At 36.8% G+C, this 19,358-nt stretch overlaps 1 protein-coding gene across 6 annotated transcripts in view; it reads left to right on the forward strand.

Annotated features, from left to right (window-relative positions):
• Window positions 1–19,358, forward strand: part of LOC101896020 (protein tramtrack, beta isoform) — an 84,245-nt gene that overhangs the window by 48,858 nt on the left and 16,029 nt on the right. For 2 of the 6 annotated variants that reach the window (XM_059123229.1, XM_059123230.1), the window contains exon 2: window positions 2,958–2,972. The gene's annotated coding sequence lies outside the window, so the exon portion shown is untranslated. Of the gene's footprint in view, window positions 1–2,957; window positions 2,973–15,171; window positions 15,940–16,314; window positions 16,858–17,827; window positions 17,904–19,358 lie in introns of those variants that run through there. The other 4 variants (XM_011294969.3, XM_020037389.2, XM_059123232.1 and 1 more) reach the window with 4 other exon arrangements.

A 19,358-nucleotide genomic window follows, 5' to 3' on the forward strand; every position in this document is an offset into this window, starting at 1 on the left:
TTTCGCAATAATATTCGGCATTTATTCTGATGCCACGGTCGATTAATACGAGCGAAGAGCGATCATCGGCTGTTATGGCGGCCCACACCATCACCATGGCTGGCGGTGGTTTGGAAATGCGTCCTATATTTCTACGTTAAGTTCTTAATGGTACGAAATTTAATATTGGGTGAAGGGATAGGGTTGGTATCCTGAAATTTGATATGGATGTCACCTTTGGTGTCTATGGCTGCTATAAGGAGCTGGTTTTTGATATGCAGAGCCGAAATTCTGAAATTTATTACTGAGGTCACTTTTGGTATATTAAGTTTCCTAAATAGTGGCGCCCAACGTTAAATGCACGCGTCCAAACTCCTCGGACAAATGCATTTTAAATTTGCTTAGTCACTAATGGCGCCCAACGGAAAGTCAATATCTTTAGTGACGCCCAATGGAAAAATCGGTATCTTTAGATCACCCCATTCAACTATACCGCTTAATCGAATGGCGACAAAAACGTTGAAGTTAAAATCTAAAACACAAAGCAACACGGGATTTTCGCCAAAAAATATTTTATTCTCGCGCCCCGTAGAGAGATTTTTTGTATAAAAAATTTCCCTCAGACTCTCTTGACTCTCCATTTTTCTTTAAAAAAAAAGGCTCCTCAGAGGATCTTCAGACCATTTAACGTGGATTTTATTAAGATTTTTTGATATAAAGAGATTCAAATTTTTCCAGAGGACCTTCAGCAAACCTTCAACCTATCTTAATGTGGATTTTTGTTTTTGCATCATCGGACCATTTAACTTGGATTTTTCAGAAGATCTTCGAACACTTTATCGTGTTTTTAAGATATTTTTCAGAAGGCTTTCAGGCCACTTGACATGGATTCTTTTAACAATTTTTTAAAGGGACCTTTGGACCAATTATCCAGAATTTTTTTCAAGTGACCATCAGACCTTAAAACGAAGATTTTGTTTTAAATTTTTTTCTAAGGACCTTCTGATAATATGAGGACCTTCTAATTAATGTGGATTTTTTCGCCACCATATAATTAAGATTTTTTTTAGAATGTATTGAGTGAATCCTCAGACCATTTACGTGGATTTTTTAGACTGTTTTGAGAGGACACTCAGACCATTAATATGAATTTTTTAATATTTTTCAGACCATTTAATGTGCATTTTTAAGTAATTGTTTGAGGGAAACTTCGTCCATGTGCCTTTTTTAAGAATTTCTTGATAGAACCTTAGGACCAATAAACGTTTTTTTTAAAGACCTTCAGTCCATTCAAAGCAGATTTTAAAAGATTTTTTTGGGGACTTTCGAGCCAAAGGTTTATAGGACCAATCAAAGTAATTTTTAAAAGAGTTTTTTTGACGCGACCTCCAAGGCGTTTAACGTAATTGTTTTCAAGATTATTTTCAGAGGATCTTCATATCATTTAATGTAGATTGTTTTAATATTTTCAGGGGGACACTTGAACCATTTATCGTCGATTTTTATTTAAGAATTTATTGAGGAGCTTCGAAACCTTTATTTCGGATTTTTTCTGAGGATCTTCAGACCATTTAAAGTGATTTTTTTTTTTGAAGAGACTTTCGGTCATTTAATATCGGTATTTTAAGGATTCTTCAGGGAACCTTCAGACCATTCAACGTTGATTTTTTTAGAATTTGTATGAGAGGACTTTCGTACCATTTTCAAAGATTTTTTTAAATTTTTTTTAACAATTTTTTTAAGCTCCAGGGCAATTTATCGATGATTTTTCAACGTGGATTTTTTGGGGGACATTCAGACAATTTTTTGTGGATTTTTTTAGAGATTACTTTTAAAGAACCTTCGGACAGTTAAAATGGATTTTTAAAGATTTTAGATTCAATGGAACCTCTGGCCATTTAATTTAGATTTTTAAGTTTTTGAGAGGACTTTCGCATCATTTAAAATGGATTTAAACAAAATCGAGGGTCCTAAGACAATTTAACGTGAATTTTTTAAGATTTTTTCTTTTGAATTTTTCTAAAGAATTTTTCAGTGGAAAGTCGGACCAATTATCGGAGGCTTTTCAACGTGGATTTTTTTGACGGACATTCAGACAATTAATTGCGGTTTTTTTGGAGAATACTTTTAAAGAACCTTCGGATAGTAAGAATGGATTTTTTAAAGATTTCAGGTTCAGTGGACCCTCAGATCATTTAATTTGGGTTTTAAAGAATTTTTTTGAGAGGTCTTTCGCGCCGTTTAGTATGTATTTAAAAAAATCGATCGACCATTTAACGATTTTAAAGATTTAAAGATTTTTTTTTTAATTTTTTAAGGATTTTGTTCAGAGGATAGTCAAAGCAGTTATCAATAATTTTTCAACGTGGATTTTTTTTTGGACATACATACAATGTTTTTAATGGAGATTTCTTTTAAAGAACCTTCGGAGACTTAAAATGAACTGTTAAAGATTTCAGATTCAGTTGACCCTCAGGCCATTTAATGTGAATTTTTCACGTTTTTTTTTTTTTGGACCTTTAGACATTTTGAAGTGGACTCTCTATGATTTGGATGGATTTTTTAAACGATTTTTCAGGGGACCTGCAGACAATTTTCAAAAGAATTTTTTGAGGAGATCTTCAGACCAATTATGGGGGTTTTTAATGAGTTTTTGCAGGACTTTCAGATTATTGATCGTGGATTTTTTCAGGTCGTTTGACGTGAACTTTTTCAAGAATTATTTGAGAGACCTCAGGACTATTTTACATCGATTTTTGACAGATTTTTTTTGAAGCACCTATTAATGTGGATTACTTCCGATTTTTTTCATAGGCCAAAATTGTTTCCAGTCCTTTTTTTTTTTGCAGAGCCAACGATTTTTATTATTATTCCATTTTATTGTTATTTATTTTTTATTTTTATATTATTTATTTAATATGAATTATTTCTTAATAAAATTTTTATATTAAAAAGTTTCCATCCTTCCCTTCTTTCAGGACAGCCTTTCACATGTAAGTATTTCTCACCGAAAATCTATCAAAATCTTCCCGGCATTCTCTCCTCCTCCTCACAAAATTTTCAAAAACTAAAAGTTTCCTTTCAAAATTGAAAGAAAAAAATACGTTTGCGTGTCATCGAAATGAAACGCATTTTCCAAATTGAGGTCAACCATTGATTAGTGGCTGTAGATTAACGGAGAATTGATCTCGCCCCCATCATTATGAGCTGCTGTCGTCCATGGCGAGAGGTTGGCGTTGACCAAAGGCTGGCTGCCTGGCTGAATGTCTGTTTTAATTTTTTTTCTAATAACAAACAGTTTTTTTCCGAATGTGAAACAGAAGCCAGCTTGTAAGACGTAGCTGGAAATGTCCATCGAGACGACGACGACGATGATGATATCAGTGACATCTATTCCGCTGCTGCTGTGGCTGCGGCTGCCATGTGTGACCATAGCTCAGAAAACCAACTGTTGGGCAATCGTAACGCCACCATCGACAGGCAGGCAGGCGGTATGCACCACTCATGGCAAACACTCACGCACATCTAGACCGCTCGCTACCCTCCCCTCCCGCTATGTTGACGCACTTACAAGTGTCTGATCAACCATCCATGGAGATATCTGCATTGCGATGACTGCGGTATCAGGTTGTTGCTATCAGATACGTTTTGCCAAGAACGAATGCCTTGGAAAACCAGACTCTAATACGTAAGCTTGTGAGGAAGCTTGTTGTTGCTGGTACCTGGTGGCGATGGCGATGCAGCAGCAACGCATAATATTTAAAACTATCCGATTCAAGTTGGGCTTTGATGATTGGTGTTGCTGTTTTGATTTCGATGACTAGGAGGGCAAAAGAAACAAGGCACTTGATACGAAAACGAATTTTGTTAGGAAAAGACCATCTTGAGGTCTTCTAGCCAAAGTAGAACCTCTGGAGATCTTTTGGCTCTAACATTATAGAAGACCCTATGAAAGTCTTCTGTCCATTGAAGACCCTCTGAAGATATTCTAGCCAGAAGAAGATCCTTTAGCCACAGAAGGATGAGACTCTGAAGGTTTCCTAACCATAGAGACCCTCTGAAGGTTTTCTAGCCCAGAATATATCCGGTAAAGGTCTTCTAGAGATTGAAAACACTCTGGATGCTTCTATCCTCAGATGATCATCTGGAGGTTTTTTAGCCATAGAAGGCCCTTTTTTAATCGTAGGTAACACTTTGGAGGTCTTCTTGATATAGGATACTCTCTGGAAGTCCTCTTGCGATAGAAGACCCTATGGAGGTCCAAAGATGTCTCTCAAAAGCTCTTCTAGCCATAGAAGTCCCCTCGGAGGTCTTTTAGCTATAGAAAACCCTCTGGAGATGTTATAGCCATAGAAGGTCCTCTGGAGGGTTTCTAGAGATAGAAGACCTTGTTGAGGACTTCTAGCCACAGAAGACCCTCGTAAAGTCTCTTGAGGTCTTCTAACCATAGAACACCTTCTGGAGATCTTCTTGACCCAAAAAACCCCTGGGAGTTTTCTGGGCATAGAAGACCCTCTGTAGGTTTTCTGGTCATAGAAGACTGTTTGAAGGTCTTCTGGTCACAGAAGACCGTTTGAAGGTCTTTTGGCCATAGAAGACCCCCTGAAGCCTCTTACCTGTAGAAGATCTTTTGGAGGTGTTGCATTAATAGAGGACCCTCTAGGGGTCTTCCATCCACAGAAGATCCTCTTAACGTTTTCTTGCCATAGAAGCCCCTCTGGAGGAGGAGTAGAGGACCCCTCGAGGTCTTACAACCGTTGAGGACCCTGGAGTTCCTCTATCCATTGTAGACCCTCTGGGGGTCTTCTAGCCATAGACTACCCTCTGAAGACGTGGTAGCCCTATAAAAACCTCTCAAAGTTTTCTAGACAAAGAAGAACTTCAGAAGGCCTTCTACACACAGAAGCCCCTTTAGAGGCCTTTTATCCATAAAAGACCCACTGGAGGTCTTCTATACATGCAAGACCCGCAGATATTCTAGCATTAGAAGATTCATCTGGAATTCTTCTAGCCATAGAAGACGCTCTGGAGGTGTTGCATTAATAGATGACCCTCTAGGGGTCTTCCATCCACAGAAGACCCTCTTAAATTTTTCTTGGCATAAAAGACCCTCTGGAGGTCTTCTAGCTGTAGAGGACGCCCTCGAGGTCTTACAACCGTTTAGGACCCTGGAATTCATCTATCCATTGTAGACCCTCTGGAGGTCTTCTAGCCATAGACTATCCTCTGAAGGTGTGGTAGCCCTATAAAAACCTCTGGAAATCTTCTACATATTGAAGAACTTCCGAAGGCCTTCTACACATAGAAGCCCCTTTAGAAGCCTTTTATCCATGGAAGACCCACTGGAGGTCTTCTATATTTGCAAGACACTCAGTTATTTTAGCATTAGAGGATTCATCTGAAGTTCTTCTAGCCATATAAGACGCTCTGGAGGTCTTCTAGAGATATAAGGCTTTCTAGAGGTCTTCAAGAGATAGGAGATCTTCTGGATGTCTTCTCCCATAGAAGACCCTTTGATGGTATCTAGCCCCAGAAGACCCTTTGAAGGTCCTCCGGCCGCAAAAGACCCTTGGAAGGTCTTCTTGCCATAGATGACCATCTGAAGCACTTCCGTGGCTAGATAGAAGACCTTGTATAGATAGGAGACATTCAGGAGGTCTTCTAACCTTAGAAGGTCATCTGCATGTCTTCTAGCCATATCAGAGACTCTGGAGGTCTTCTAGATATAGAAGACCTTCTGGATGTCTTCTTTCCAGTTTGTTCTTTCCGCCGTCTACATCCATATTGTATCTTAATATGATATTGTTTATGATCATATGCAAGTTGTAACACGACATCTCCACATATTCCGACATACATATGTGTGTATGTTCGCACTGCCATATGTACAAACACATTTATGAAAACTGAAAATGATGTAATTTCTTTCGAACGTTCCGTTTCGTGCCATTCAGCCATCCATCCATCCAACTATCCACCTAGTCGACATTCTCACCACCAACATAAAGTCGACAACAAACAACTTGTTGTTGTTGAAGATGATGATGTTGATCATCATCATCAGTATCTTCATGGAGGCTAAGTTTATCTTTGCCATGCTGGTTCTGATGATGATCAAGTTGTTGTCGAGGCTGGCGATGATGAGATTCCTCCTTTTGGCACGTAGGCTGTTTTTAAGTAGGTTTCTTTGAAGTCTCACAGAAGCCTCATACAGACACAAACACACACATATACTTTGGTATAGGGATACCTACACACTAACAGGTATTTATTTACAATGACTTTTTAGCTTTTTCGCTCTCATCCCCCTTCCATAGAGACCTACTCTTGGCCAGAATCGTAGTTACCGGTACTCATCTAATTCATGTGAGTTGTGAATTGCTGTTGTTTTTAGAATAGAACTCCAACAGATTCTAGGCGTCGCAGATAGCAAAACAAACAGCCAACCAACTGATCTGCTGCAGCAGCAGCAGCAACGGTGGCAACACTTACAACTGCCTCTACTTCAAAAAAACTCTCAACTACGCCTCAAATTAAGTTAAAATGTCATTAGAAATTAGACCCCTCTTCCGTTTCTCTTCCTTGTTCTCATATTGGCCAATTTGGAGAAGAGCAAATCTCCTGTGAGAACTAGATTTGCTTCTCACACACTCTTGTGAAGAAAATTTGTTAAAGAACAAACTATCAGGGATGGGAATAGAAAATTGTCCATTTATACAACATGCATTAAGAGTCCTTTATGAAAAGATCTTTTTTAAATGTCCTTCTGCCGTTAGATGTTGTAACATTTACTGGGAGTGTAAATTTTAAGAAAAATAGTGGATTTTTATATTCTCCACCTCGAAATATTCATCGGAGACCACAAAAAGTATATATCTTCCTGATCAGAACAAAATTATAAGGCGTTTTAGCCTTTCCCACCCGTTTCTCTATCTGTCTGCTGAAATCACGATAAAGTCCACATTATTTAATCTAGAGCTTTGAAATTTGGCACAAAGGTTTGTTTTATATGCAGGTAGATGTGTATTGAAAATGGGCTATATTGATACACGTTTAGGTATAGCCTCCATATAACCGTACCTCCAGATTTTCGTTATTATGAAAGTTTCGGCCACCAAATCCAACCAAATTAGGTTTAACTTTAAATTTATATTTCTTGATAGGCCTTTTCTCCCCCTGCAAAAAAATATTTCCTACAGGTTCACAAATTTGTATGGCACCCATATATCGATACCCCCGATTTTCGACATTATGAAGGTTACGGCCACAATTTCCAATCAAATCAGCTGAAACTGGACAATTGGGGTTCTTGGTAGGTCTGTTCTCTTCCTGCAAAAAATATTTGCTACAGGTCCACATTTTGGTGTAGCCCCCAATGAACGGTATCTCCGGATTTTCGCTATTTTGAAGGTTTCTACCTCAATTTCCTACCATATAAATTGAAACTTGGCAATTGGGGTTCTCGGTAGGTCTGTTCTACACCTCCAAAAAATATTTGCTACAGGTCCACATTTTGGTGTAGCCCCCAATAACCGGTACCTCCCGATTTTCGGTATTTTGAAGGTTTCTGCTACAAATTTCTACCAAATGAAGTGAAACTTGACAATTGGGGTTCTTGGTAAATGTGTTCTCTTACTAAAAAAAATATTTTCTATAGGTCCACAAATTGGTATAGCTCCCATATAACAGTACCTCCAGATTTCGGTAATTTAAAGGTTTCTGCTACAATTTTCAACCAAATTAGCTGAAACTTAACAATTGGGGTTCTTGGTAGGTCTATTCTCTTCCTGAAAACAATTTCCAAACAAACTAGTTGAAACTTCACATTTGGGGTTCTTGGTGTTCTGTTCTCTCCCTGCAAAAAATATTTGCTACAGGTCCACAAATTGATATTGGCTCCATATAGCGGTACCTCCCCATTTTCCATATTTTGGCGTTTTCTGCTACAATTTCCAAACAAATTAGCTCACACTTTACAGTTAGGGTTCTTGGTAGGTCGGTTCTCTCCTGCAAAAAATATTCGCTACATGTCTACAAATTGGTATGACACCCATATAATGGTATCTCCCGATTTTTGATACTTTGAAGGTTTCTGCCACAATTTCCAACCAAATAAGCTGAAACTTGGCGATTGGGGTTCTTGGCAGGCTTGTTCCCTACCTGCAAAAAATATTTGCTATGGATCCACAAATTGTTATAACCCCCACATAAAAGCACCTCCAGATTTTCGGTGTTTTTAGTTGATTTTAGTTCGATTTTCGATTTTAGTTTGTATTGGGTTTAAGCTAGGGTGGAGGAACATTGTACATCAGCGATCAAGTTTTCCTATAAAGATCTTCTCACAGACCTCTGGTCTTCTCATGGAAGAGCAGAAGGTCTTCTCGAAGGACCGGAAAGATTTTTATAGAAGACAAAAAGGTATTTTTATAGACGACCAAAAGGTCTTCTTATGCAGGAAGAAGACCGGAAGGTCTAATCATATAGAAGACTAGAAGCTCTTCTCATAGGTGACCAGAAGGTATTCTAATAGAATATCAAAGGATCTTCTCAAAGAAGACCAGAGGGTCTTCTCATACAAGGCCTGAAGGTCTTCTCATAGAAGACGAGAAGGGGGTCTTCTCATGAAAGACCAGAAGGAGGTCTTCTCATGGAAGGCCAGAAAAGGTCTTCTCATAGAAGACCAGAAGGTCTTTGCATAGTAGACCAGAAGATATTATTCTCATAGAAGACCAGAAGGTCTTCCTCTTAAAGGAGACCAGAAGTTCTTCTTCTTCTCAAAGAAGACCAGAAGGTCTTCTTCTCATAGAAGACCAAAACATCTTATTTTCATAGAAGACCAGTAGGTCTTTTTCTTCTCAAAAAAGACAAGAAGTTCTTCCTCTCATAGAAGACCAGAAGGTATTCTCATAAAAGACCAGAAGGTCTTCCTCTTATAAAAGGGCAGAAGATCTTCTTCTCATGGAAGACCAGATGAAGGTCTGCTTCTCATAAAAGACCAGAAGGTATTCACATAGAAGTCCAGAAGGTCTTCTTTTGATAGAAGACCAGAAGGAGGTCTCCTTCTCATATAGAAAACCAGAAGGTCTTCCCATATAGATGACCAAAAGATCTCATAGAAGACCAAAAGTTATTCCCATATAAAAGCAGAGGTTTTCTCATATAGTAGACCAGAAGGAGGTCTTCTCATAGAAGACTAGAAGTAGGTCTTCTTACCCACGACCAAAATGAGGTCTTCTCATATAGAAGATCCTGAAGGTCTTCTTATATATGATCCGGAAAGACTTCTCATATAGAAGACCAGAAAGTCTTATTTTCATAGAATATCCCTAAGATCTGCTCAAATATTTAGAAGACCAGTTGGTCTTCTTAATTACAATTCACTCAAAATGAGGTCACACTTATTTTGCATATCCCAATTCGCTGGCTATGTCACCTCCTTTATTTGTTTTTGTGCAATGCCAAATTAAAAGAAATCCGTATGAATCATTGCCATTTCTACCTAAAGGAGTTGTGGGCTATTTAAAATTCAATACATTTTAATGACTTCAGTCAGGCAGCCAACCTGAAAAGCACCTCGAAACAAAACAACAACAACGATAAATTGCAATGTAAACAGGCTGCAATTTCACCTGTACAGCTCTGGAGGGTGATCAATTTGAGAACAATAACAAAACAAAGTTACTGTTTTACTTCTCCTTAGTTATTTCTCCACAATAAACCGCAATATCTGAGAGAGAAAGAGAGAGAGCTCCATTTAGTGGAGTACTCTCCTCTCAAACAAAATTAAATGTAATTTGTTTTGTGTTGCTCAAACACTTGGTATTTTGGGGGGCGCATTCTCTCTCGCGCTCTCCTTGTTTTGTTTATTCTCCCCCCATTTGATCCCCATATGGGAAAATTGTTGTTGCCTGCCATCCACCACATTGAGTATGCAAGTATGCATGTGTGTGTGACTGTGTGTGACGGCGTTTGAAAATGAACAAGAATCACGCAATAGGGCAAGGCAAACAACAAGGCACAAACGGAATATGGTGTTGCTGTTTTTGTTGTTTTCTTCTTGATTTGTGTGGTTCGTTTTCAACGTAGTCATCGTCGTCCGTCGACTATCGTCATCATCACCAGCATGATCAACTTTGTTGTTTTGCCTAGCTTGTTTCTAGTCCATTACTATGATCATCGGCTGGTGGGCAAAGAGAGTGAGACGACGAACCCTCGCATCCATCCATCCGTCCAACGAAATACCAATACACGAGTACAAATAACGTTCGTATACGAAGCCTTTGGCTGTTGCCTTTTGATTGTAGGACGTTGTTAATGTTGTGCGCGGCAGCGCTGCTTGCTGCATTTATACTCTGCCTGGATTTCATGATTGTTTTTGGTGCTGTTGCTGCTGCTCTGCCTAGACAAATGACTCCCTCCGCATATACACACACATACATGTACACATAGAGGCGTTTCGTTTCAGTGACAATGGTTTATGGCAGGTCTATGATTATGGAAATCTATTGGTTTGTCGTCCACAGCGTGGAGGTTGGCTCGATCGTCCGACCGTCCCGTGGTTCTTTTGGGGGTTTTGAATGCGCCTGGATAAGGTCTGGGGACTTTTGTGTATCTAAGTGTCGGTATATGGGTCTGGGTATCATTACTTATTTTGGCGAGCCAAAACATTTCCTATTTCTCTGTTGCTCTGGCCACGCGGTTGCCTAGATCATATTTTTCCAATGTTCGTAACTCTCCAAGGGAAGCAGCTACCTATTACAGTCTATCCTTGTCTCTCCCCCACCCCATCCCATCCCTTACTTAGATGTAAGCTTCATCTATTCATGTTTTCCAGAGAAGACCATTAAGGCAAGTGGATCTCTACACCACTCAATGGACCTGTACGCCTCCCATTGTTTGTGGTTCTCCCGTTGTTTGTGTGTGTGTGAATTTCTCTCTATGTGCCAGAGAGCATTTGAGCTGCTCTCAAATGAGGGGGCATTAGAAAAACAAATGAATTTATGGTGTTGAGAGAGAGAGAGAGAGAGAGAGAGAGTGGGAATCAGTGCGTGTGTGTGTGCATGTCTGTTTTGAATGACTGTTGATTTTGTGATCTCTGCTGGCTTGTGCAAAGGAAAGGCAGGCAGCCCAGAAAAAATCTATTCAATGACAAAAGCTTTTTCCCCCCGCCAAAAAAACAAACCAACAACAACGAAACATTAGCTAGAGGATCGTCGTTTTAAGCTCTTGACTATGACTAACATATTTAAGGCTAGACTTGTACAAAAGTTGTGGGGTGGGGGACAGAGAAAGCTGAATTAGACACGATCACAACAACAACGCCACCAAGGGAGCGTAAAGCAACAGCAACAACATTTGTTGGTGTTGCTGTATTTTGTCCATAAAATTCTAAGGTGGGGATACTTGGCTAGCTATAATGATGTGGATAATGAAAATAGACAAACAAGGCAATGTGAGTAGGAAAAAAAGCAACAACAACAATGTATAGCAGACAGCCAGCCAGCCAGCTATTCATTAGAAGTGGAATTTGAAACAAGCATAAAAATAGAGGAAGAGGTTGGTAGGTACATAGATACATATGTAGGCAGACTTGACTTGGAAAAAATAAGGTGGGTTTCACAATTAAAAAAAAAAAAACAATGTTCTTGGCTTTTTTTGGGCACAAGAAATACCCAAAAAAGGAGTGGCCTGGAAATTAACCAACGAAAAAATGTTTTCAAAACTCCTCCTTCACCCCTTCCTCACATAAAAAAGAAACAACCCTGATTTCATCAAAACTTGAACCACTTATTCTTTGCAACCCCCCTAACAAAACAACACTCCTAACTCTCAAAACAAAGCTCTTTCCTTGTCCCATTGTTTCAAAAGGGGAGTTTTTTTCTTTTTGCCATTTCATCAAAATTTCCTCCACGTCATCACGACTAACCCTTTACCAAAAAAAAAAAAAAAAAAAAAAAACAACAACAAAAACAAATTTCAAATCTGTTTTCTAGCTTTCTAAATTCTATTGTAAAGGAAATAGGAAACTAACAAACAGGTCATTAATTCTAAACAAGAGGGAGCAAGAGTATGGTGTTAGAAGAGAGAGAGAGAGTGGGAGCTGGAGAAAAAATGAACATAACGGCCCTATTGTTTTCCTATAAAACTTTTGCCTATGAAAGAGTGGAGAGTTGTAAATATTTGTGAGTGGAGAGAGAAACTTAATTGCTCAATGGTTATTTTTTTAATAGAGCCTCGAATAGAGATGCTAATGAAGTCTGAGAAAATGGGGATAACTGTGAGGAATTATGTTAGATGATTTATTTGTAGACAATGTGGTAGTAGGACTATCTGTTGGAGTCTTACTCGAGTTATGTGTATCTCACGGCGTATTGACCAAAAATAGTAAAAAATTGAAAAAAATATTTAAAAAGTTGAACATTTCGAAAGTAGGTGGGTGTGATGATTACATCGGTGCTCTCAGCATATATCTTCCTAATTAAGCACCACTGATAGGATTATTGCAACCTGAAAAATTTGAAAATTCTTCAACATTTTCCAGTAGATCTTCTTCTGGTCTTCTATTAGAAGACCAAGTTCTGGTTCTATGAGAAGAAAACCTTCAGATCTTCTATGAGAAGACAAACTTCAGGTCTTGTATGCGAAGAAGACCTTCTGCTCTTTTACGAGAAGAAGGTCCTTTGATCTTCTATGAGAAGAAGGGGTTCTGGTCTTGTATGAGAAGAAGACCTTATGGTCGTCTATGTTAAGAAGACCTTATGGTCTTCTGTGAGAAGTAGACCTTCTCGCTTTCTATGAGAAGAAGACCTTCTGGTCTTCTATGTTAAGAAGACCTTATGGTCTTCTGTGAGAATAGCTCCTTCTGGTTTTCTATGAACAGAAGACCTTCTGGTCTTCTATGAGAAGACCTTCTTCTGGGCCTTCTATGAGAAGACCTTCTTCTGGGCTTCTATGAGAAGAATACCTTTTGGTCTTCTATGAAAAGATGACCTTCTGGTCTTCTATGAGAACACCTATTTCTGGCCTTATATGGGAAGATCTCCTTCTGTTCTTCTAGTAGAAGACCACGTTCTGGTCTTCTATGAGAAGACAACCTTCAGGTCTTCTATGAGAAGACGACCTTCAGGTCTTCTATGAGAAGACGACCTTCAGGTCTTCTATGAGAAGACGACCTTCAGGTCTTCTATGAGAAGACGACCTTCAGGTCTTCTATCAGAAGAACACCTTCAGGTCTTCTATAAGAATAAGTCAAGTCTTTTTATTTTATTTTATGAGGAGACCTTATGGTCTTCTGTTTGGGAAGGCCTTTCGGTCTTCTATATGAGAATACCTTCCGGTTTTCTCTTCGAGAAGAGCTGTGGTCTGCTACGAGACGACCTTCTGCTCTTCTATAAAAAGAAGACCTTCCTTCAAAATACAGAAGAGAACAGGCCTACCAAGAACCCCTTAAATGTGAAGTTTCAGCTGATTTGATTGAAAAATGTGGCAGAAACCTTCATTATATCGAAAATCTAGAGGTATAGTTATATGGGGCCTACGAAAATTAGTGGACCTGTAGCAAATATTTTCTAAAGGAAGGGAACAGACCTGCCAAGAAACCCAAATATAAGTTGCAGCTAATTTGGTTGGAAATTGTTGCAGAAATCTTCAAAATGCCGAAAATCGGGTAGTACGTTATATGGAGGCTATACCAATTTATGGACCTGCCGCGAATATTTTTGTAGGGGGAGAACAGACCTACCAAGAACCCCAAATGTTAAGTATCATCTCATTTGGTCGGAAAATGTGGCAGAAACCTTCAAAATACCGAAAATCTAGAGGTAACGTTATAGGGGGGCTATGCCAATTTGTGGACCTGCAGCGAATATTTTTGGTAGCAAGAAAACAGACCTACCAAGAACCCCAAAGGTGGAGTTTCGGCTTATTTGATTGAAAATTGTAGCAGAAACCTTCATAATATCGAAAATCTAGAGGTAACGAAGGAAGGGAACACCTACCAAGCACCGCAAATGTAAAGTTTTAGCTAATTTGGTTGGAAATTGTGCCAAACCACTTCAAAATACAGAAAATCGGGAAGTATCGTTATATGGAAATTATACCAAAACGTGGAGCAATATAGCCCATTTTAAATACCGATCTGCCTGCTTATAATATAAGCCTTTGTGCCAAATTTCAAAGCTCTAAATTAATTAATGTGGACTCTATCGTGATTCCTAAAGGGAGATAAACTGGCGGAAAATGTTAAATCGCCTTATAATTTTATTCTGATCAGGCAGATATATACTTTTTGGGGTCTCCGACGAATATTTCAAGGTGTTGCAAACGGAATGACAAATTTGACATGCCCTCACATATTTTGAAACTTTTTCGAAACCTGCCTACGTCGCACAGACAGACCTATTTCCCCAACTACTCACGAAATTTTGGGAGATCTTTATACTGTTTTGGACCTTTTAACTTTTCACGTTGTGAAATATCCATTTAGCCTCTTTTTAAGAGATTCACAGAAATCCATAATTGAATCCCTATTTCATAATGAAATTTGTATTTTGTTTACGATTTTTCGATAATTACGCTTACATTTCTTTCTAATGTTGTTTACAGTTAAACTTAAATAATTAAGAAAAAAAACTGAAAAAATTCCCATCATTAATTTTAGTTTAAAGACCCTAAGTCTAAGTTTGTTTCACTTAGTTGAAACCCTAATTAGATTTCCCTGTGTAACCTGTGTGAGCACTGAGAATTAACCCCAATAACCGTAATTCTCATTTACTCCCTCTCTCTCGCATTCACACGTTTCAAATGCCTTGCTCTCCACACTGGCAAACCAATAAGAACTGATCGTTTTTTTGTTGGGTTGGCGGCCGAGAGCTTAAGTGGAGAGTTTCTTCTTAATTTGTTTGTTTTCTCTCTCATCCTAGTTCGTTTTTTCAGGGAGAGGGAGAGATTGATGCGTGTGTGTGTGCTTCATTTTTGTTTTTTTTTTTTCTGCTGGCTTTACGTAAAAGGAAAAGGAGACCACATGACGGAGAACAACAACAACAAAAACCCCCAATAAATACCACACCACTACATGAACAGTGACATTTTGTGTATTAGAAATCACATAGTATTATTATGTGAAATTGGAATATCCCCATATAGAAATAACAAAAACAAAAAAAAAACAATAATAATACAAAAATAAAGTAAAATGACTGTCAAAGTCTAACTGAGTGAGTGGCGGAATGACTTGGATAATGATGGTAAAGGCAGACCACGATGATGATGACGGTTGGCTGCCATAATTATGATGGTGGTGCTGGCGGTGGTGGTGGTTGTTTTTAAGAGGATTTACACTTATTAGGAGCCAATGTTGGCCGTAGAAGAGGACAAACGTGGCAGCGACGCCAACAACAACAAGTAAACGATATTAGGTGGTTGTGTGCCTGCCTTGCCTGGCTATTTGGGGGCTGCTCGCTGCCGCTGCTGCCTGTCTAACTCTTAGTAGGAATAACAGCAACAACAATAGGTTATTGCTGTTGTTTGGTTGCCGATGGCAACGACATCCACACGACAAAAGTGACTGCGACGACGAAGGCAACACACAAAAAACGCGAAGAACTACTACACAGCTCAACGGATTTGTGTTTGGCCTAAGCGATCAATGAGGAGCAAAGAGGACTGTCAGTCATGGTAGTGGTGTCGTAAAGGAGAGTTCGTTCGGATCCCTAAAACAGAAGAACAAGAAAAAGAAACCAAAACTTATAAAAAAATTAAATACCTACGACATTTATTCGCTAGAAAAACTAAAGAATTCCTCGTTTCAAAAATAAATTAAAAACAACAACAATATTTTACAAAAACAAATTAAGTGCAAAAACAACAAGTGTTTGTGAAAAAAAACCAACAATTTTTCCATTCCATGGATAGCTGTTCATAAAAAATACAACCAGGAGTACTGGAAAAAATTGAAAAAAAGTAAGGCCATGGAAAAAATATTTAATTTAAAAATATTTTTTTAAATAATTTAAAGTGAAATTAAATGACAAAAATAAAACTGAAAATCTAGTCCAACTCGCCTCCAGTTAGAAGTAAAAATATCGAAAAAACTGTAACGTCATTAAGTGATCTAAAACCGAGGATGGCCCCACTAAATTAAAATGCCACCACACAGCAATACCAGAGAAAGAGAAAAATTATAAATTGAATGGGAAATAACAACACTGCTACTCTCAGCAGCGATTCTCTCTCACTCTCTAAGAGGGGCACTTGATTATTTTTTTTTCCAAAAGCCCAACACAACAAACCATTCGTGGTTGTTTATTTTTCCCCCATTGAATGGCAATGTAACAACACACAGAGATTGCTTTTTTTCTTTCTCTCTCTCTCACGCACACCCTCTCTGTGTTGTTATTGGCTCATTGAATGTCTCCACCATCATCCATATGATTAACCACCGTAAGGCTATGCTGAGTGCTGTGCTGCCTCTGTTCACAGCTCTGCTGTTCTGTCGCCGTCAACGTTGTTGTGTGTGAAAGCCTCGTTGCTTGGCAACGTTGCCACTGGCTGGTTGATTGTTTCGTCGTTCGCCTCCTCTCAGGACTTACCACCACTCACTCACACTGAGTTTAAAATAATTTTTTCTTTACGCATTACGTACCATTCGCTGTTGTTACTCGTGACTGTAAGGACGTGTGTCGTGTTCGTATCGTATTGTGGCCATCTATCATATCTCTAACTCTTACATCCCAAACGTCCGTCGTCGTGTGTGAGTGTGTGTTCGGAGTAGAGTTGAAGAGGAGGTGTCCACCTTACACAGTAACAAAAGAAAAAATAAAATAGAAATAATAACAACAACAAGAAGAAGATATAAGAAACAATTTATTACAAAACAAAGTAAGAAAATGCAACAACAATAAATCGATTGTTTTGGACATTGCTGTTTTTTTTTTGATAGTTCATGTTTAGTGAGTGTTTGTTTTTGTGTGTGCAGGCATGTGTTTGCAATGCAATGCATTTTTTTCAAAGAAAAGCTTTTAATTGAGAAACAAAAAGTTATAATAAAATGAAAATAAAATATATAAAAAAATAAAAACAATAACAACCAAAACACAAACCACAGGAAAAATGTGATAAATGCATAAAACCAACAAAAATGAAGTAAAAGAAAATAAAAAAATGGATTTTTGTTATCAAAAGCATGAGGACTTTAAAAAAAAAGTTATAAAAACTGTATAACAACAAAAAATAAAGATAAATTGAGAACAAATTATGCAAAATGAACTGAAGCAGAGGACTTTAAGAAGAAAAATCATAAAAAGAATAATAATAATACGATGAAAAATAAATTTGAAATAAAGAATAAAAACAGGGAAAATGGGACTTGAAAATTAGAAAAAATATAAAATTGCCAAAAATTAAAAAAAAAATAGAACCAAAAAAAATAGAAAAAATAAAAGTACAGAAAATTGGAAAAATTAAAACATTAAGAAATTAAACAAAAAATAATACAAAAGAATTTAACAAAATATAAAACAATTAGAATCCATAAATAAAACTGAAATAAAGAAACAACCGGAAAATAAAATAATTTTGAAAAATATATGTTGAAATATATCAAAAATTATAAAAATATGATCTAAATAAATTAAAAACTAAAGAAAATTTTGTAAAAAAAAAATAATTATGAAAAACTGAAAAAAGAATTAAATTATTATCAATAGAAAGCATAACATTTAGACTTGAAAAAAAATTACAAAACGAAAACGGAAAATATTAAAAAAAAAAATCCCGTGAGCCCTCAGAAAGAAAACTCATTGAGAAGTAGTGTTGTGTATGTGTGTGTGTGCCGTGTGGTGCATTTCCAAAAAATATTCTCCCCTTTCCCCTCTACAATTCATTCATTCATTACAAATTCAATTTGCTTTTTTATTAACAAATGCGTGAGTACAACAACAACAATTTTTTTTGTAAGAAAAATTCTTGTAAAACAGCAGCAACAAGTGAATATGCCTCCCCTACCCCTATTACATTAAATTTCTCTAGTAAGAAAGTATCATACAGAGAGAGCGAGAGACCCCATATTTACTCTGAGAGCAGCCGAAATACGGCATGCAACAGAGAGTTTTAAAAAACGCCATCAATAGCAGAGGGGGAGGGAAAGTAGAAAAATGATTGATTAGTGTCAAAGAAGAAGAAACAAAATTAGGTGAAATCAATTTAAAACATGTGGTGTAAAATAATGGGGTGGAGTGGTTAGATTTAGATTTTGTTTGGGAAAACTATTCGTTAGGAATTTGGAAGAAATGTTTGGAGTTTGAAGGGTACTAAAAAGAGAATTTTTAATACAAATTATTTCTTGAAAAACTGGAGCAATTAGATTTTTTAATATTACAAAAATTAAAAAATAATACAATAAAAAAAAATTGGTAACATTTTGTTAATATTAAAAGAAACAAAGTTTTGAGTTAAAAAATACACTTTTTTAGGTTAAAAAAAAAAAAAAAATAAAACATTGGTAAATAGATCAAGAACACCACATATTAAAAATGTGATGTTAAATAATGGGGTGCAGTGGTTAGACTGAGATTCTTTTTTCAAAAAATATTCTTTATGAATTCATAAAATATTTGTTTTGAGTGGAATAATTCTAATCAAAAATTTAGAAAAATGAATCATTTTACGAAAAAATAAATTAATTTTGTTAAAAAAAAAAAATATTTTTATTGATTTTTATATAAAATTGTTGTTAAAAAAATTAATTTTTAAAAGATTTTTTTTATTAAAATAAAATCAAATGCTTCAAAAGAAAATGTAAAATGTTTAACAAAGTGTGATTCTCAAGTAAATGTTTATTTATCTCAAGCCATGAAATGTTTAAAAACAAATACTTATACCGAAAAAAAATAATTTTTGTAAAATTGAGTCATAAAATTATCTTTTTTAATTTTATTTCATTTTTTTGACACATAGTAGACCCCTACAAATCGATATATAAGACCTTTCGCCTAGTTTTTAGGTAAACAATGTTCACAGCTACTTAATATTTAATTTTCTGCAAAAATCCGGCAGAGGTGAATTTCTTGCAAAACCCACCACACCACAAAACATTTATAGAAATGTTTGCTTTTATCATCCAATATATAATATAAAATAGTATTTCCTTGTTTTCCGAAATTGTTTCTTCAACATTTATTCGGTAACAGTTGAAAATTTTAATAATTTTTATTTTGTATTTATTTAATAAAGGACGCAAACATCTGATTTCATTTGCACAAAATTTGAGGTGTGGTGAATTCTATTTCCTTTCTTCCTTTATGATATCGGAAAAAAATTCAACACTATTAGATTCTTGCAGGTTCGGGAGAAGAGCATTAATCTTATTTCTCTTAAAGTTC

This window comes from Musca domestica, unplaced genomic scaffold (assembly GCF_030504385.1).
Source record: "Musca domestica strain aabys unplaced genomic scaffold, Musca_domestica.polishedcontigs.V.1.1 24, whole genome shotgun sequence".
NCBI classification, from domain to species: Eukaryota; Metazoa; Arthropoda; class Insecta; order Diptera; family Muscidae; genus Musca; species Musca domestica.